At 34.2% G+C, this 17,203-nt stretch overlaps 1 long non-coding RNA gene across 1 annotated transcript in view; it reads left to right on the top strand.

Annotated features, from left to right (window-relative positions):
• The window catches only part of LOC148126394 (uncharacterized), a 45,587-nt gene extending 29,777 nt beyond the window's left edge, over window positions 1-15,810 (top strand). The window contains exons 2-4 of the long non-coding RNA XR_015743223.1: window positions 8,356-8,522; window positions 14,983-15,079; window positions 15,414-15,810. This is a non-coding gene — a long non-coding RNA (uncharacterized LOC148126394). The remainder of the gene's footprint in view (window positions 1-8,355; window positions 8,523-14,982; window positions 15,080-15,413) is intronic.
• Window positions 15,811-17,203: the final 1,393 nt, after the last annotated feature.

Here is a 17,203-nt window from a genome sequence, read left to right as displayed (position 1 = left end):
TTTAAAATCATCATTATGTCTGCAGAATTCAAAATCAGGAATAACACAAAACATAAAAATATTTATTTGAAGACAAAGAAAAGACTTTTCTTTGTCTTCAAATAAATATTTTTGTTTTTATTTCTTAAATTGAATTCATACATTCACTTCCCTGAAAAGGTTGTCTGATACACCAGTACGAATACATATTGTGGAATATTGTTGGTTTATTTTTTCTAGCAGCAAAACTAAAATTAATAGTGATTTAATCCACAGAAATGTTGCTAGGTTGAGCAAAGTGAATTATGACTCTAATCCTATATTAAACTACCCGAGGGTAAGTCTTCAAGTAAATTTTGATCAGTTTTCATTGCACATTATATTTTATTATTAAAGCAAGAGCATACTTGAAAATGGTGCTTACATTGTTGGTAAACATGTGCTAGGAATTTTATATGATATTTTCCTTAAGGCCTTTACTAATACCCAAATGTAGCTATGAAACTTTCCTAGAAGATAGAAGTTTTACCATTTTGCAAAAGAAACTAACATTATGCTATCAGAAGGAAACTATTTTTAACTATCCATAAAAAGTTGATTAGTATAATATCATTACACCAGCAAACAACAATAATAAAATTATCCATACTTTTTAAAATTCATTTTCAACAAACACCTGTACAATGCAAAGCCAAAAGTATACATATGTAATTGGCTTTTATCAGCTTTGCCATTATAAACAAAGCAACTTTTTAAAACTCATACAATTATTTGATCAGCATGTGGGTAAAATGAGGGTTGTGGTTATGACATGTTTCAGAGTCAATCTTATTTGAATTATTTATGTGAGCTTTTTAGCAAATAAGCCTTACAATCTAATACAAATCCATTCTCCTAGTCTTGCTCAAATTGCACTCTTCTTAAAGCAAATGAGTGTTTGGTTGTTATTGCAACAGATGAAGATAACCATGAGATTTTTTTGTCACATTGCTCTGCTTTTCAGTCAGCTGAAATGTTTTATAACAGCAATTGGTACCAGGATCAGTTTAACACTTATTTAAAAAGTAGGATTTTTTTTCTTTAAATACCTAATGAGAACACACAAAGTGTTGGTAAGCATAAGTGTGATCAAGTCCCAAATGTTTTGCTGCCTGAAAATAAGGATATGTTGATGCTTCTTCATCCCATTTATATATGAATTTATTTGACTAGGCTAAATATTACTTTGGTTCTTGCTGCCACATTGGATCTTAGAGAATTTTCTGCCTAAAACAGGACAAAACTTATTTAATCCAACAGTTTTGATAACAAAAATTTTTGAGTTCCTTCAGAACTGTTTATAAACTCTTCCGGAGACACCCTTTTCTATTTTATTAAAAAAAACTAATCTCACCAGAAACCACGAAGCTCATTTTACAGGCTATTATTTATTTATCTACATATATTTATCACTGTATACATGCATATATACATGCACATATATATACAGAAATTATATACAGTTATATACAGATAAATAATAGATACATAAAAAGAAAGTAAAAACCAATGTACTCAGGGAAATTTCCCATTTCATGATAAAATAAAAACTGAAAAAGAATGGAAGCAAATGGCTATTAATTTCTTTTCAGTGTTTTATTATTATTTTGCCTCTGCTTTCTTTGGAAAATATAAACTTGGATAAACAGGGCACTGTATAAGAAGTATATATACTTCTTTCAATTTGATAGATTTTCTAGGAAAAACAATAAAAATGGAGGAATGATTTTTCATGTTCATTTGTTTAAATGGAAGGTTGTGTCATCATCCCTGAAGTAGTCTTTTTGAATGAGTTTTTCTGTTTTGGTGCCATTTATTTTGGGATTTTGCCTGCCAATTTTGTATAATGTCTTTAGTGCAGAAAAAGAAATAAATTCATCTTGCAGCAGGTTAACTCAAGTGCTATTGATCATAAGGAAGCCTATGACAGATTCATCAGAAAGCAATGCTTAAACCAAATGAGAGGATAACAGACAAAACAAAAACAAAAAACTGTAACTTGAAGCTGAGAATGACCAAAGAATCTGATTACTCCTACTGTTATTGTAAATTATATTGGCACTGTTGGCATAATGGATCTTCATTAAATGTGGAAAGCTCTTCTATCTATGGAAAGAAGTAAGAATTATTTTTGTGCATAGAAATGACTATTTTCTAATTCTGATTGTTGTTTTTATAATTAATATATGTTTACTCTCAAAATATTACCTGCATTCTGTGTTTCATAGTTATCCTACTTAGTACTTACTAAGACTAAAAGGCATTCACTCATCAGGTAGGCCTCTAAACTGAGGCACATCTTTTTCTATCCAAGATTAATTTTCTGGACAGAATTAAAAATAATAAAATTGCCCACTAGATCGTCTGAAAGCTTCAGTGTTCATAGCAAAAAAAAAAAAAGGATGATGAAACAGTGTTTGTTCTAATTCAACAGGATTCCTCCTACATTTCTCCTTATGCTTACAAATCCCTGCCAGTGTTCAAACAAGTAATGTGAGCCATGTAGGCAAAGGAAGAATAATAATTATAATTAGTTGGTCAGGTTTTTGAAAATGTAACTAATATTTCCAGTATTATTATTCTTGCTTATTAAAAGGACTACATAGAGGTGATTCATACGTCCATAGAAATGTTTCATATAAATGATGTTGGAAGGATGCCTTGTTATCCAAATTAGTAGAAATAATTTTAAAACAAACAACAAATGATCTGCATTACATTTTTAGGCATGAAAATAAAATTTAGGCATAAAATTAAAAACCACTATTATTTCAAAATTGATTAATAATTGATTGCTTTCAAACATACCATTTTTTCTTGATTTTTCTACTTGATTAATAATAACCTCAGTGTGCACACAAGCCAAATCTGTTTTCAATTTTGGATTTTTAAAAAAGTGATGTCTGCTTAACACAGAATTATACCTATCATAGTTAAAATAGATATGTTGAAATTAATTGAACTAGATGGTTCTAAGTTGTAGTTCAGTACTTTATTGCAGTCCTAAGCAGAATGGTGTTTGCAAGTATTCATATTGATGCCATACATAAAATGTTATTGGTCACTACTCAGCAAAGTTTAGTATTTATTGCATATCAGAAAGATACACTTATAATATTCTGGCTGTTTTCCTGCAGGAGGTGTTTGGAACAAAAATCTCAAAGCTGGATTTTGTGTCTCCCATTTTCAATATAATATTAAATTATGTTGAATACAAATTCAACTTTGTTTAAATTGTAATTCAACAATTGGTGGGATTCCCTACCTTTAGTCTTCAAACAAACATACTAATGTGTATTACATAGGACCATTAATTTCGGCATTTTACATGAGCCAATAGCATTCTGATTATTTGCTACAATGGGAAATGAGACACAGAACTGTTCCTGTAGATTTAATTAATTACATGAGGCTTTACCTATTACTAGTTATGGCATATGGGCTGTAAATAGGCTGAAAACCATTGTTAAAAATCATTTGATGGCTAAAGAAAATACCGAGACAACACTTGTGTTTGTCTAACATAAAGCTTAACATAGAAACGAGCAAGAAAGGTAGAATAAGTAAAATAACTTTCCTATGGGGCAGATTTCCCAAAATGTGCTGAGCTTTGCTATTGGATCGATACTTTGGCAATCTCCACTTAGGCTTTTTGCTCGTATCTCAATCTGTTTCCAGGCATAATGCATAGATCTCCTAAGAACATTCCTCTAATCTCTTTGATCCCATTTATCCATTTTATCCTTTACCATTTTATACTACATTAAACTTGCCAAGCACAACCAATTTTTCTAGTTCACAATTTGCTTCAATCAAATGCTAAAAGTATATGCATTTCTGCTTGCTGATCTTCATTTCAAGGGAACACTTAAGGTTTATTTGATTCTGGATTGATTGGGTTTTTTTTCACAGTTTCTGGTTCCCATAATAACCATCTCCAAATCTGTAATCCAAAGGGATATTTTTGCTCTTGCTTTTTCTCAAGTGTGCAACTTTAACAGCCATGGCTTGCTACTAGAAAGACCACTGTTCTGATTTATTTGTCATATAAATACATTTAAAAATAGTTATGAGCACAGGAACATTAAACTGTTTAACACCATCACTTCTTCAGTATTCCTTAGGATTATTTTTTTAATATTTGCCATTAGCTAGATTTTTCATTTTACTTTTTTAACAAGTTAAGAATCTCTTCTAAGTCTTTTTTACTTTTAGCAATCTGATGTTATCACCCTCATCTTTAAAATCATTAGTCTATTTTTGTTTCCAGATGTCATTCTCCAAACCTGCTGTACTGTACTGTAATGAGTTGGATGCATCAGGGAAGTAGATATGGCACCATACGCATCCTTGTCTAACTTTTCTGTTCTTAATCACTCTGTTTCTCCAAATGTTATAACCTTTTTAATACCCCTTAATATTTATGATATCCAGATTATGTCACCAGCACCCTACCCATCCCAGCACTCCTCTTCTTGCACACTTCCCAGCTTTTATAACCTAAAATGAATCCTGCTATTTCCATGTTTTGCTGGCTGGCAGCCAATCTCTTCCCAGGCATTTGTGTTATAGATCCATTCTTTTTGTGCAGATAAAATTAGTTCGATTGTTCATAGTTATTGAATACCCTGGCTTCTCGCTATCAGCATTCCTTTCCTGAAAATTCTGAGTCTCCTAGGTACTGGAGCTATGCTTGCTGGAAAAGCTGTTAAGTGTCTCATGGTTTGTTCTCCAACTGAAGATGAAAGCCAATTTTGTTCTTTTTATAAAGAACAGGCAGCCAAATCTACAAACCAATTAAGCTGAAGCATTAATGTTTAAGACCATTTCATTCCATTCATATCAAGTGCACCAATTGCTACATATATCTCACTACTTTGGTTTAACCATGTTATGAATCAGGTATTTAGCAGCTGAAATCAAAATATTTTTTCTTAACAGCAATGTGAATTGTTTTAATACGTAGAAATTCACATTGATAGTAAGATGGCCTTAGTATACCTGAAATTTCCTTTATTAAGTCTTGAAATACAATGATCTTTGCTTCATTGAAAGTGCAGTTGTCATTGTTGTCCAATATGAGAGACCATAGCAACATAAAAAGAAACAAAATGCCTCAACTTGTATATAACTGGTCAATTAAAACTTTATCTTGAGTTAAGACCTACATGCAAATATAATTTTGACAATACCCATTGAATGCCTCTGAGCGTTGCATCTAAATCTAGCTCCATCTTTCCCTCCAATGTGATGTCAAATCTAACTTTTCTGTCTAAAGAGCAGTGCGCACAGGTCAGTATTTGTGTAGATTGGTGGTTAAGATACCTTACATGGACACCCCCACACAAAATCCATATTCAATTCACCACTTAGAGTTTATTGGCCAGTAATTCACTCTCAGCTCAATAGTTGGTATTCTGAAGCCAAAATTAAAAGATATTAGTTTCTATGCTGCCATAAGTTTTACCAGAAAGTTAGAATATTGTAATATTAAAACTAAATACATATAAAGATCATTGCTACACATCTGAATAACAATAATTTGTATAGAAAATTAAGAATTATTTTGCTTTGAATAGCTTTTATTTTAAAGAAAGGAAAATATATAATTCTTGAAAAATGGGCTTAATTTAAAAAAGTATACCATATAAAAACATTATTTAGCTAGAACTAGTCTTTTTTTTAGGAATTCTTTGTGCAATTGTGGGAAGAAAGCAATTAAGGAAAATGTGTATACCCCTTTGTATAAAAAGCACTTGACCAATATGTTTCTAATGGCTTAATAATTTGTTCCAAGATAAATTAGAGGTAAGCTGAAACACAATCCTTTTTGCAATAAAATCTATTCATTATAAATGTATGCACTACACATTTTACTGAAGACATATGTTGAGGCTTCTTTTAATCTTTCCAAATTCAGTATTTCTCATATAATCTTTAAACTACTCAAGCTTTTTATAAATAAAAAAAGCTAATGAGTGTAACCCTCTTCTTTAAAATGAGCCATTAATAAAAAGTCCATAGACACTAGAAAGCAAATGGAAAGAACTACTGATAAAGACAAAACCATGCATGTCAACAAAAGCATTAAAAACCAAATATATTTAATTAAAAGAGTGAAGTCAATTAAAATCAAAATAGTGCAGCCTGTGCAAATGTTGGAGTAATCATTAGGCCTTGCTGAATAATGGAAGAGTATAGAATTTTTTAAAAGAGAAACAGCAGGGGTGATACATTACACAAAGCAACAATCTACACCAATATGACAATTGAATTACTTCAGCCCCATTAGGCAGGTGCAGAAGAATAATTATCATGAATTTCTCCAGTGGAAAAGAAAAAGAACAAACTTTTTGTTTGAGATAGACTGCAGGGTGTTTTTCCCTCCTCCTTCTTCAAACGATGAGAAAATAAAATTATACAGAATGAATAATGATGGTGGGGAAGACTTTTTAAAACTCTTTTGGTTAATATACTTAGTTTAGTTTAGTTTATTTGATTTGTCAAGATAAAAGGTAAAAGTATTAATAGGTAAAAGCTTACAAGATAATAGGTAAAAGTATATACATAGTTATGAATACATGAAATGGGTACATATAAGAAAAATAAAAGAAACAATATGACAGGGACGGTAGGCACATCGGTGCGCTTATGCATGCCCCCTACAGACCTCTTAGGAAATGGGTGAGGTCAACAGTAGACAGTCTAAGGTTAAAGTTTTTGGGGTTTGGGGAAGAAACCACAGAGTCAGGTAGAGTATTTCAGACATTGACCACTCTGTTGCTGAAGTCGTATTTCCTACAATCAAGTTTGGTGCGGTTAACCTTGAGTTTGTATATATTGTGTGCTCTTGTGTTGTTATGGTTGAAGCTGAAGTATTCATTGACAGGTAGGACATTGCAATGTATGATTTTATACACCATACTTCGATCAGACTGAAGACAGCGTAATTCGAGGTTTTCTAGGTCTAGAATTTCAAGTCTGGTGGCATAAGGTATTCTACAACAAGTAGAGGAGTGGAGAACTCTTCTTGTGAAATATTTCTGGACTTTCTCAACTGTGCTAATATCAGATACGTAATGTGAGTTCCAGACTGATGAGCTGTATTCGACTCTAGTTAGTAGTGTGATATGACCAGAGAAAAAGCTATGTAAGATTAGGTTAACAACTCTTAATGCCTTTTTGGCTATGTAGTTACAGTGGGCTCTAGCACTTAAATCATTAGAGATGAGTATTCCAAGGTCCTTTACAGAGCTTGGATCATCAACAAGATCTTGACTATTCAGCTTGTATTTTATTTTCTGATTTTTTTTGCCAAGAAAAAATAAAAATAAAAATAAAAAGACAGAGCATTTATTTGTTGAGATTTGAAGTTGCCATTTGTTTGACCATTCTGATACATAGTCAAGATCTTTTTGAAGGGTAGCAGAATTGTCTGTGGTATTTAATAGCTTTACATCATCAGCGAAAAGAACGCAATTGCTATTAATATGATCACAAAGGTCATTTATGTAGAGTATGAAGAGAGTTGGTCCTAGAACACTGCCTTAGGGGACACCACTATTGACAGGTACAGAATTTGACAGGACACTCCTAATTTTGACCATTTGTTGTCTGTTTGACAGGATAGTAAATTAGACTAATGCATTAATGCATTCAAAATCTCTGGAATTGTAAACTATCATGCGTATCTATAAGAAGCCATGATGATGTCTAAATATCAATATTTGGATTTTGAGGTCATTGGGGAAATGGCAAGAATGTCAAAGGGATAAGGAAGATGTGGTCTTCCAGATGTTGTTGAATTAAACTTTCAAACGTGGCTCTTTATTAGCCAAGCAGGCTGGAGCTGTGTGAAATCATAGCTCAGCAATTTCAAGAGGACCAGAGATTTCCAGTGTTAACAAAAGCCTTTTTTATGTTAACATTTTCCAATTTGGAAAATGTTCACACATATTGCAAATCCCAGAAATCCTGCTGACAATTTTGGGACGTATAATGCCCAAACCTCTAGAAGCAGCAAACCTCTAAAAACCTTGCTCTTAGAGAACCAGCTTTGATCAGACTTGAAAACACACTGAAAAATTGGATATCTGCATCTATATAGTCATTTCTTTGTAAATAAAAAGTCAATCCATGTCTATTGTATTCAGATTGTATAGTATTTTGTTTTTGAATTCAGGTTAAGATTTAAAACAAAACTTCAGTTCAGATCTTAATATGTATTTTCTGAAATTCTAGAAAAGTAAAGAAATATTATTTAGCAAGCAGTATGTTAGTACCAAAATTGCCACTGACGCCACTGTGGCTGATATTTGTTTTCTTCTTGTTCTACAGTTCTGTTATGAAAGAGTGATCTATTTTCTTGAGAGTGCAAGTGAAAGAGGCAGAAGGAAAAAAAGCTTTGATGAATGGGGTTGTTGCTCAGAAGGCAAATATGCTACTACAGTGACAAAGAAATGAGTGGCAAATCATGAGTGAAGATTTTAACATTGTGAAATAAAGTATGTTGGTAATTTTTTTCAGGATTAAGACAAATTTGTGCCCCAAAAATTCTGTATTGTTGAATGAAAATCAGTAAAATTGCAGGAAGCTATATTATATTATTATACCAAGCCATATAATTTGATCAACAAGATCAATATTGTACTCTGTCTGGGAACAACACTGTGGTATTTCACCTTGGAAGTTTTTCCCATTATATGTTATGTGATCATTTGAATTAGAAATATCAAAAAAGAAGGTTAGCATCTTCTTCTTTAGACAAATAAATATTCTACTATTGAAGTATTGCCCTTCCTAATTACTAATTGTTAAAGCAGTCTAACTATATAAGATGGAAAAATGTATAGTTTGTGTGATAAGCTGTAAACTGTGGCTTAGACATAAACTTAACACCTTAGTCTATCATCTGTGCAATATGCAATTATCAGCAATTTATGGAAATTCAAGTGACCACTTGTTCATTACTTTCCACTATGTTCTCATATAAATGTCCAGTGAAAAAGTGGATTGGATACATATCAAAAAGAAAATGTGTGTATGTCTACAATTCTCTCCTGTATAATCTATCTTGCTAAATGAATAAGCACTTATTTATACATACTGTTGTGTATGATCATATTTACACTAGAAAAAAAAGTTGGGAATGCGTAATAGAAAATGAATGTATAGGAACCACTAATGTGAGTTTTATGTATATGATAGACAAAATCCTAATACTGATGGTTTGTCATGTGTGTTGCCTTCTATGAATCAGATTTCTATGAATTTGACTTCATCTTTGAAATTTCTCTATTGTGGCTTCTATACCATGCTTCTAAATTTAAGACAGCACTGAAAACAACCTTTACCAGACAAGATATTATTCTATTTACCTTATTGGAAAAAAAAGTGGTTTGAATGTATTTGATTTGAGTATAAATCCTAGATGTAAAAGTGTTTAAGTGATGTTTAATGTCATTTTTAATAGCCCAACTCTCCTTTCTGAATTGAAAAACAAGGTGACACTCTCTCTCCTGTAGGAACACTGACTCTGTTGGGAACTCAAACTTTCTTCCACCTGAGCAATGGGGATGATGCTCTCCGAAGTATCCCAGAGAGTTAGATTCATGGGACTGAGGACAGACCAATGGCACCAACCTTTCTCCTTCAGGATCTCAATACCAGCTTTCAGTATTTATTGCATGAGATGGTAACTTCATTTCATGGTAAGGTCTCTTCTTGCTTGACTTTGAAATATACTAGCATGTTGGCGTTTCCTGTGGTGTTTGATTAAAAAAATATCAAATATTACTTTCTTTTCACAATATGGAAAATAATTTTATTTATTCATCAATGAGAAAGGAGAATAAGAATATTTGACTAAAAATAAATGTATACATGACATGTGATATTATATTCTTCTCAATATGACAGAACTTGTATAGAATTGTTGTAAACTTTAATTGTTGAATATTCAAACTTGCATTATGTAAGAGATGCTTCAGAAAACTAGCAATTTTGACCAATCTCAGAAAGTTGAAGGAGAGACATATTTTTTTCAGCTGACTTGACTGTTCAAACATTAGTTTAGTTTCTTTTCTTTTTTTTGCACAATTTTCATGTAGTGGAAGCAATGTGCTGATGAAGTCCAGAGCAGGTAACAATCAACATCATTTTATATGGCAGATAGACCATTTAAGAAGAACCTGCCAAAGAAGCATTGCAGTAATTAACTCTGATTGACAGAATCTAGCACATTCTTGCATCTCTGGGCAGTTAAAATCCATCCAAATAAATAAATAAAAATAGAAGCTGATATGCTTCACTGCTTTGGGACCATGAAGTTGTAACCAACATCTACAATCCATAAAGATAATCAGCTGTTCACAAGAGAGAGAGAAGAAAAACAACTGGTGTGTAAATTCTGATGGATGTGGCAGCCAAAATCAGAATCTGTAGCTTGCTTGTGAGGAACAGCAAAAATTAATAAAAGTGGAAGATGTTTCCCCTGGTCCTGGGGCTAATGGGAAATATGAGAAGACCTCCAAGGTCCCTTCCAACTCTGTTATTCTGTTACAGTTTGAATTTGTCAGTGTTAAATAGTCAGGTTATCCCATTCTGCTAAGACATACTTCCCTCTGAACTTTTTGAGCATTTGACTAGATTAATTGTGGAAAGTATGTGATTTCAGTACTTGATGCAAGACCAAAGATATGAAAACAAGTTGTTAAACAGCATGATAAAACTTTTTAATTGTATTGAATCAAGAAAACTAATGATCAATCAGCCTGATACCCATACCTGGAAGATCATAGAAAAATAAGCAATGGATCTGTGAACACCTGAAAACAAGCAAAGTTATTACTAGAAGTCAATGTGGTTTTGTCAAAAACTGGTCATGCCAGACAAATCATATTGCATTCTTTGACAAAGTAAAAATGATGAATCAGGGAAATACTGTGGACAAAGTTTACTTAAAGGTCAGTAAACTACAGTAGACCATAGCCTACTTCTGGGTAAGATAGAAAAATGTAGAATAGACAGCATCACCACCTGATGGATTCATACCTGGCTGATCAACTGGACTCAACATTCATAGATTTTCATGGGTACAGGTATGCAGGTTTTGACATGTTCAGGTCTTTTTCCGTGTAAGATTGAGAGTATCTTGGCGATGTTTCAATAAGGTCCCATTCGCCATCTTCAGGCTGGTGCTCTGGTTTAGATATGTAGATGACACTTTTGTAATTTGGCCACACGGGAAAGAAATCTATATGGAGGGAAGCATACGTTAGGGTACCTCAAAGATTCTGGCTTTGGCCCAGTACTCTTCCACATTTTCATGAATGATTTAGATTAGGAGAAAGAAGGGAAACTTATCAAATTTGCAGTTAACATCAGGTTGGGGTAAGTGTAAGACCACACCTGGAATACTGCATCCAGTTTTGATCACCACATTACAAAAAGGATGTTGAGACTTTGCAAAAAGTGCAAAGAAGAGCAACTAAGATGATTGATGACCTGGAGACTAATATATATGAAGAATGGTTGCAGGATTTGGGTTTGACTAGTCTAGAAAAAAAAAAGAAGGATTAAAGGGGGCATGATAGCAGTATTCCAGTATTTGAGAAACTACTACAAAGAGGAAGGAGTCAAATTATTTTCCAAAGCATCAGAGGGCAGCACAAGAAACAATGGATAGAAACTAATCAAGGAGAGAACCAACCTGGAATTAAGCAGAAAGTTCCTAACAATGAGGACAATTAACCAGTCGAACAGCTTGCATTCAGAAGTTGTGGGCACTTCATCACTGGAGATTTTTAAGAAGAGATTGGGCATTCACTTGCCTGAAATGGTTTTAACCTCTTTTTCTCTCTCCTTCGCCACTTAAAGATCTTCTTTCAGAAGTATCCCTCTAGGTACTTTTAGATTCAGGGTACCTTGCTTAGATGTTCTCTGTTGTTCAGCCTGCTTTCTTTCTTTCTTTCAGTCTGTCCTGCTTTCCTCTTTGTCTTCCTCCTGCACAATCTTATCCAGTCAGGTTCTTCTTTGAGGTGGCCATTTCTGACCACCGCTGCAACCGCCTTCGGGGAAGGGAGTTTAGGCCAGCCAAGGAGGAGAGATGCAGCTCCCCTCCACTTGGCTAGCAATCTCCCCCCTCTTCACCACCTCTACGGGGTGGCTTCAGCCCCGAATCCAAAGGATCAGGGTGCTCCAGCGGTGAGCACAGATCAAAACAATTGTGGATTTCGGTCTGTCTCTGAAGAGACCCAAACCAGAAGTCCACTTGCCTGAAATGGTATAGGACCTCCTGCTTGCTCAGGGAACTGGACTAGAAGACCTCCAAGCTCTATTCTGATTCTGATTGCAAAGCTTTTGATTTTCCACAAATGATCCAGGTTTCAGGTCTCAGGCCTCAGCTCAAGTATTTTCAGTTTATTCTGTCATAAATCTTGTATTTTATCTTTAAGTTCTTGACAATTTCTGATCCCAACCCAGCCCAGCCTTTGGCACCAGAACATTTGGAGCAACAGTACTGACACTACTGACCAAGGGGGGAGGGGTTAGATTCTGCTTAATCATGACTATTTGATTATTTCTAAGACTTTTCTGGCTTCTTTTGCTCAGTGGTACCTATTTTTCAGCTAGAGAAGGTTGTCCCATCCTATACATCTCATTACAAAAACTCAAAGGGTGAACATGTAAATAGGTAACCAAAGGATCAATAAAGAAGAGTCTAGAAGAAAGCATGTGCCAAAAGTAATTGACATAGTCGCAAAATTGTGTGAGGTTGTTAAGGCAGCTAGCACCCAGTCTTCTTTTTCCATGCTGCAAAACTCTGTTTTATTCTTTTTGCTTATTTTACCTTTATGAGGAGACCACTAGAAATTTATTATTTTTATTATGATGTATTGTAACAGAGCACATGTAATTGTGAGACAAAACATTTCATTAATATATGCTTCTCTTCCTGATCTTAAACGCCATCAAAGGTTTTCACTATTTCATAAAAAATAAAAACAAAAACAGGAGAATTCTGCAGAAGCTGGATACTATCTAGTTGTTGACCCTACAAAACTAGTGAATTGTTCTTAGGCAATTCACAGGGAAGTATACATAGAAGTGTTATATAACATCATGTAATTTTCAAGGAGATTTCAATGTGAGAGACAGAAGACAATGAACAGCACTGTACACAGATATCATCACAAAAGAAAGATTTATTTTATCTTAATTTTTGGAAAAGTGAATTACAGTTCCATTATATAATCTGGGCTACAATTCACAGCAAACGTTTTGAGGATGCTTAACTTGGGAAGCTATAATTACTCCCCAACTTAAATCATCTCCACCATATCAGATTTTCTGGAGAATCTTAAGGAATGATTATTTGACTGGTATGGCATTTATCCTAAAGAAAAAAGATTTTGAGCCCAAAGAAACAATCCTTTTTTATTAACCTAATTCAACCTACACAATATTATTTCCAATGTATTTAATAATTTACACCTTTTATCACATTTTATATTACAATTTTTTCAAAAAGTTCCCAAAAGACACATTTAAGGCTTTGCATACAGGTGCTGCATGCAGAGGTGGGTTTTCAAATTGTCTATTAGAATTAGTGGTACCAGATAATCTAGACCTAGCAACAAGAAATGCAGTGCCATCTATCTGACGACATTTCCAACATTTTTCAGAATAAAAAGGAACAAACAGTTAGATATGGTGAAATATTGAATGAAAAGGGTGAACTTAAATCTATACAAAAATTAGAGGAACAAGGTATAAAGATGAATTGGTTTTCATATGCACAAATACATTCAAGGTATGATAGACTCTAAAACAGAAGGTTTTTATGATAAACTGACTAACTTAGATAAGATTTTGACAGGTACTGATGAAAAGGTGATTAAAAAATTGTATGGATATTTGTTAGAAATTAAACTAGAAGAAGAACAAGTTAAAGAAACAATGATTGCTTGGGGGAAGAATTTTGGATAAGGGATTGATCTAGAGCAGGGGTTCCCAACCTGGGGTGCTCGCACCCCCTGGGGGTGCGAGAGGATATTCCAGGGGGTGCGAGAAAAGTCCAGGTAAATAATAGGATATTGGCTATATGTTGGCATTTTTATTTATTATTTATTTCAGGGGGTGCGAGGTTTGAGGGAAATTTCTTTAGGGGTGCGGGGCGAAAAAAAGGTTGGGAATGACTGATCTAGAGAAATGGCAAAAATTGTGGTCTCAAAATTATAAAATGACAATGTCAACAGCATATAAAGAAAATTTCTATAAGATGTTTTACAGGTGGCATTTCCCCCGACAAGAATATCAAGAATGTTCAAGAATAAATCTGAAAAATGTTGGAAATGTCATCAGACACCTGGCTCATATTACCATATGTGGTGGACATGTACAGATGCTAAAAAATATTGGACCAAAGTCCACACGTGGTTGGAAAAAATGACAAAAAAGCATATAGATTTGAAACCAGAGATATTTTTATTGGGAATTTTACCTGAAATATATAGTAAAGAACTGAAATACCTGATTGTAAATGTATTAACAGTGGCTAGGACTGTATTTGCTAAAAATTGGAAAAATGAGAAAATACCATCACAGGAGGAAATCATTAAGAAAATATTGGAATGTGCTGAAATGAGTAGATTGACATTTGAAATCAGAGAACAAGATGATAAACATTTTTATAAAATTTGGGATCTATTCTATCAATGGTTAGACAATAAAATATAGTAATGAATTATGTAGATTCTTAGAAAATAATAAATATATAAAGATGTATTCTTTTCTTATTATATCTACAAAATGATTCTAGGATAAATTTGACATGATAATATGAACTGTCATAAAACAAATTAAGTAAAATATGATTATTTCGTAAAACATGAATGAATAAATAAATAAATGAAGTGCCATCAGTGGATGTAGATAGTTGATAAATGTGCTTGTTTCCTTCAGAATGATCCTTGTGAGATTCAGAACCCATACAAGAATGCAAAGGCATCTACAGAGGTTATTGCTATGGTCATTCAGGTGACTCAACAGATATTAATAGGTATTGTAGAGTTGTAATTGCAGGAATGTTCCTATATGATGGCAAACCTCAGGTAATGAATGTTTGCAATGCAAATACAACTCAGGCAAACAAAGTCAATAATGTAAAGGAGGATTAGAGAGAAGAAGTAAACATATGTTAGACTTTAACTAGAGATAATTAATTGTATTAATTACTATGCTAAACAGTAATGAAAGTTAAGCAATAACCAAAGTTAACCAATGTTGGAGGATTACTAAAAATGTGTATAAATGCAAGACTAGACTCCAAAAAAGTTCATCGTGATTCAGTTGATCATGATCAAACACCTCGACTGCCTTGTCATTACAACAAGGTATAATAACGCCATGAATTGCAACTCCAGCAGGATGAAGAAAGTGATTTTATGTGTTGGATGTGAATATAGAGTTTAAGACAGGTAAGATCTGGAATCAACTGCAATAGAATTGATAGTTGGAAATTGCATCTGGCTTCTGATCTCTTTATTACATGCGTGAACAAAATTAAGACCGTCAGTATTATTGTAGTTAAAGTCTGTTCAGATAAAGTCCTGCATGATGTTGGAATAAGAGCCCCCAAAACAAAGCATGTGTTTGCTAAAAACAGAATATAGTTTATCTGTTCAATGGAAATTGCAGTCAGCTCAGATGGACAAAATCTAATTAACTGGTATCATTACTATTTGTTATTAATGCTTGAAATAAACAGAATGCAAAAGTTAAGCCTATCTTTCTTTCTCTCTCTCCTCCTTTATGCAAAGCATAAAGGCATACAATAGATTATGTAAAAGAAAAATACAGTACAGAGGGCATAAGTTAATTTCACTGTGTGCATTTGCAATGCACTTTCAATGTACATAACAACAACAAAAAATGTGTCAATGAATAATATGTGTATGTGTGCGTGTGCGTGTGTGTGTATGTATGTATGTATATATGTGTGTGTGTATGTGTGTGTGTATATATATATATATATATATATATGTTTTCTGAGGTTCTCGCGGGTATTTATATGTAGATCTTTGGTTGTTCGGGTTTTCTCCCGCGTAAGATTTGAAGTATCTAGGCAACGTTTCGATGAAGTCTCATTCATCATCTTCAGGCTTCTGTCTCCAGCTCTGTGCTTCTCAGAGTAATGGAGATTGCAGCTGCTTCCTCCTTTTAACTGCCAGTGGGGTGGAACTTGATTGGGTGGGGCTTGGCTGTGTTCTGATTGGGTGGGGGTGTGTTCTCATTGGTAGGGGGTTTGGCTGTGTTCTGATTGGTTGGGGGTTAGCCGTGTTCTGATTGGTTGGAGGCGTGTTCTGTTCAGGAGGGGCTTGGTTGTGCTCAGGTTAGTTTTAGTTGCTGGGGATTTGAGCTGGAGAGTTGTGATCTTGCTGTTTGGCTTCTAGTTCGTGGTCCTGCTGCATCTTCATAGTGGGTGTTGGTTTGCTTCATGTATGGCTCAGAGGGGTTTGAAGTGGGTAGTGATGCAGCTGCAGTGCAGCTTCTGGTCCATGGTCGTTTCTCATTTTCTGAATGGGTGGGAGTCTGTTTTCTACATGGAAGTGTGGTGGTGGCATCTTGTGTGGCTCTCATGGGTGTGGGTCCAGTGTCCTTCTTCATGTTAGGTACTGTCTGTTCATGAGGCGGGTTTCCAAATGGCTGGAAGGCGGGAGGTGTCATCTCGTTTGTTCATGCTGTGTGGGCGTTTTTCTATCTCTATGGCTTCTCTGATTATTCTGCTGTTGAAGTGTTCGGTTTTGGCGATAGTTCTGGTATTTTTAAAATCAATTTCATGTCCTGTGGCTTTGAGGTGTTGGACCAGGGAAGAGGTCGTTTCTTCTTTTTTGATTGAGTTCTTATGTTCTTCAATGCGTGCGCTTATTCTTCTGTTAGTTTGTCCAATGTATGTGTTAGGGCAGGCTGTGCAGGGGATTTCGTATACTCCTTGGTTTTCTAATTCGATTTTGTCTTTGGGGTTTCTTAGGATGGTGGATATTTTTTTTTTGTTTGTTTGTTTGTTTGTGCAGAATGCTGTTTTGATGTTGTGTTTTTGGAGGATCTTGCTAATTTTGTCTGTAGTGCCTTTTATATATGGGAGGAGGGCTTTTCCGTTTTCTTGTTCTCTGTCTTGGATTTT

Source organism: Pseudonaja textilis, chromosome 3 (assembly GCF_049901715.1).
Source record: "Pseudonaja textilis isolate UNSWEBS1 chromosome 3, rPseTex1.2, whole genome shotgun sequence".
NCBI lineage: Eukaryota > Metazoa > Chordata > Lepidosauria > Squamata > Elapidae > Pseudonaja > Pseudonaja textilis.
The sequence above is the reverse complement of the archived record's forward strand: the minus strand, read 5'-3'. Positions and strand labels throughout refer to the sequence as shown.